General features: G+C 44.0%; 1 non-coding gene across 1 annotated transcript; it reads right to left on the bottom strand.

The window, feature by feature from the left end:
- Positions 1 to 1,407: 1,407 nt before the first annotated feature.
- LOC113457825 lies at positions 1,408 to 1,512 on the bottom strand. The gene has a single exon (XR_003378309.1). It is a non-coding gene; the product is annotated as a U6 spliceosomal RNA (small nuclear RNA).
- Positions 1,513 to 3,706: the final 2,194 nt, after the last annotated feature.

The following is a 3,706-nucleotide window of genomic DNA, read 5'->3' as shown; positions in this document are numbered from 1 at the left end:
TGCCGACTTACTCTACCACCCCAGGCTGATTTCTCTATCTCCCTGTGCCTCAGTCTCCTCAGTAAAAATGAGCTTGAAATGTCTGCCTCAAAGGCAACCATCAAACAACTACACTTGTGCGGAGAACATCACCTCCTTAACTCAGGAACTGTCAATCATCCATCCTTCCCTACTCTTTGTCATCCCCAGCAGCCAGACTGCTGCCTGTATCTCACAGTGCTGATGAAGGCATCCCAGGCTCCTTGATTGGATGGATCAAGGCCTTGGCTCTTCCCCCTTCCCCCACAGTCCTCAGGCTGCCAGTCCCTGAAACCCTCCTAGACAACAGCCCTAGATCATGGCATTTGAGAGCTTGTTGTTTTGAGTCCATGATTCTAATTTTGAAATTGTTTTCTTATTTTGAGGTAGACTCATATTCTAGAACCCAGGCTGACCTCTAGTTTTGACATCCTCGTCCTCAGCTTTCCAATGCAGAGACTATACACAGGAGTTACCATATCAGGCCTGATTGTAATTCTTTCAATTCCTTGTATATTGGGAAAATTTCTGGAAAATTCTTGGGCGTTTTAGCTATTACTCTTTAAGTTGCCTCTTCTTTCTTTTCCTTCCAGTTCAAATAGTGTGATTGCTGCTATTCCTTGGCTTCACTGTGTTCTCAACAGTCATGAAGGAAGCACAAGTCTTAGTTTAAAGGGAAATTTCCTCTACCACATAATGTTAGACTTTGTTTTGGTGAGGAGCCTCTCCACCCCCCCCCCCTCTGTCTCGTCTCTCTCTCTCAAAATTATATTCAGGGGTGGAGTGATAGTGCAAAGGTTAAGAGTACGTGCTGCTCTTGCAGAGGACTAGCGTTCAGTTTCCAGCAGCCACATGGTGGCTCACAACCATCTGTAACTCCAGTTCCAGGGGACCCAATGCCCTCTTCTGATTTCCCTAGGCACCGAGAACACAGGTGGTTCACATATACACATGCAAGCAAAGTACATTAAATAAATGCACCTTTAAAAAATATATTAAGCTTTTGATTAGTATACAAACCAGCCGGTTTCATTATGACATGTTTACATGTGTGTACACTTAGACTTTGCTCACATCAGACCTCGTTTCTCTTTGACCACTCTTCCCTTGTCCCCTTCCTCTCACTAAAGAGTTCCGTGTTTGCTTTCAGGACAGCTCTTGGCAATGGGTTTGATTTCCCTATCCTCCATCAGTATGGAAAGTCAATACAGAGTGTGCTCTGGAGAGACAAGAGTTTGAATAGTGCAAGAGTAGCGTGCTCTCTCTCTCTCTCTCTCTCTCTCTCTCTCTCTCTCTCTCTCTGTGTGTGTGTGTGTGTGTGTTTTGGGAGTATGCATACATGTGTGGTGAGGGGCCTGTTGTAGGGAGAGAATCTTTTTTTTTTTTCTAAAAAAATATGAATGCATCATGAACTTGCGTGACATCCTTGTGCAGGGGCCATGCTAATCTCTGTTATCGTTCCAATTTTAGTATATGTGCTGCGGAGGCGAGCACGGGAGAGAATCTCCATAGGAGTTCTTGGCTCCCCTCCTTTTCCCTTCCGTGTGTGTCCCTCTCCTTTAAATTATCCCTCTTCTTGTCTCAACCCTCGCTGTCTTCCTGGATTTAGTTGCTTGTTTTTCAAGCCCTGTTTAGAGAAGAGAGTCTTACTTGGTTTTTCAGGGTTCTTAGTTTCTGTCACTCCAGGACACCAGTGTCCTTGAAGTAGACTCTCAGAGAAGAGCTTCAGAAAGCTCACGGGAAGACCTCAGCCTGATGCGTTGAGATATTATCCCAACACAAGTCTATTTTCCTCCAGGAGAAACCAGGAGACCCTCCTGGCTAATCTAGAAGGATTCATGCTACTCTTACATCTATGCGGTTATATTTTTATAATGTGTTCTTGTAAATTAATGAACATCATCCAAAAACAGTTTAAAGTAATGTAAACACTGAGAGCCACACCGCACACCGTGTCCTAAAGGTTGAAATTACTTTATTCCCTTGAGCTCTCAAGACTCTGAAGCTAGCAATGTAAGAGTCTGTCTTTCTTCTCAGTAGATCTGAAGAACTGCTGGATTCAGTTAAAATTTTATGAGGTATTTTAGAGAGTAATTGCTAAATGTGCTGTCTCCTCAGAGGTGTTGGCAATGCTGTTTTTATCTGGCACGGCTTGCGTCGTCTGTTGTTCAGACTGGAAAAAGGCAATGGGCTGGAAATCTAAATGCTCAGTTTCCGTATGGAAATTGTGCTTTGGTAAAAATTAAAAAACAAAAACAAGAACCTGAAACCCCAAAACCAAAAGCCATGGCTGTCTTCCAGCATAGTTTGAGTCCCTGTGCAACATACCAAGAGAGAGTGTAAAAGACAGGTTATTTAATTTTTTTTTTAATTAAAAGAGGGACCCAAAGTCTTTGAAATCTGGGTGGAAAACAGGTCTGTTCAGAGAGAGTAAGTGGAAAGAGGAGGTCTAGAGATAGGCTGCCTGGGCCACACACAGGGGTCACCCTGGAGCTAAAATGCTGCCATGCTTCCTCATGTTGTGTGATCCTCAACTGTAAAACTGTTTCCATTGCTACTTTATAGCTAAAGCATTGCTACTGCTATGAATCATATTGTAGAATCTGTATTTTCTGAAGGTCTTTGGTGACCCCTGTGTAAAGGTCATTTGACCCCCAGAGGGGTTTCAACCCATAGGTTGAGAACCAATGCTAGACTAAGGTCCTCTGGAACAGGAATGAGATGGATCAGTCTTTTAACTGCCACACCTGACCGCTTTGTGTCATTATGGGGGGTGGGGGTGATTTTAGCAAGGTGGCTCCCTGTAGCCACATCTATGTACCCAGGACATGGTCAGAAAAAAGGCACAACCCGGTCTCTTTGTTAGGAAATGTGGAAGAGGCAGCCTGGCCTACACCGCAGTCATGGAAGACCTAAAGAGGGAAGTCTGAGGTCTATGATCTGTTGACCTTTCTGGCTTTGTTGTTGTTGTTTTGTTTGGTTTTAGTCAGAGTTTCATAGAATCTAACTTAGGTTTCTGATCCACATATATATCCACCTGTCACATCCTAGGTTCATAGACATGCTCCTCCATGATGGTTTTAGGCAGCACTGGGCATCTAACTCAGGGCTTCGTTGTGGATGGATGCTTAAAAGAAATCCCACAGTAGCTCAAAATCGAGAAATAGATGGCTATTTATTAGAATTATTTCGGAGAATCCTCTGTTTGAACCGAGATCAGAAAACGAATCTCGCAACCGGAAGAGAGAGGCCAGAAAAGAGGCCAGATGCATGCAGCTTATATGGTTTAAGAGGCCACGCCCCAGTGGTCTGATAACCACTGGCTGTAAGACTTCCTACAGCATGTCCTGCATGCTAGCAGGCACTCTACCAGTTGAACTATATCTCTAATCCCCTGGCCTTTTTAATACTTTATTTCAGGAACCATGTAGGTTAGTTCTTTAAGCCAACCAATTGGTGGTCAATTTGCGAACACCGGGGTTTTTGTTTTGTCTGTTTTGTCTGTGAGGCATAATCTGGTTATGCGACCCTCTGTTGTAAAATGCTGTACTCTGGGCATGACATGGCCCAGTTGTCCTTTTGAGCTGTTAGCAGCTGTGCTTACCTTCAGGGAACTTGTGCAAGTGGGTCTATTTAGTAACTCCATCTTGGAGGCTCCACTACTCCTCAAGGACTTGAGTCAGGTATT

This window comes from Microtus ochrogaster, linkage group LG7_11 (assembly GCF_000317375.1).
Source record: "Microtus ochrogaster isolate Prairie Vole_2 linkage group LG7_11, MicOch1.0, whole genome shotgun sequence".
In the NCBI taxonomy this organism is placed as follows: Eukaryota; Metazoa; Chordata; class Mammalia; order Rodentia; family Cricetidae; genus Microtus; species Microtus ochrogaster.
This window is presented reverse-complemented; position numbering and strand designations above follow the sequence as displayed.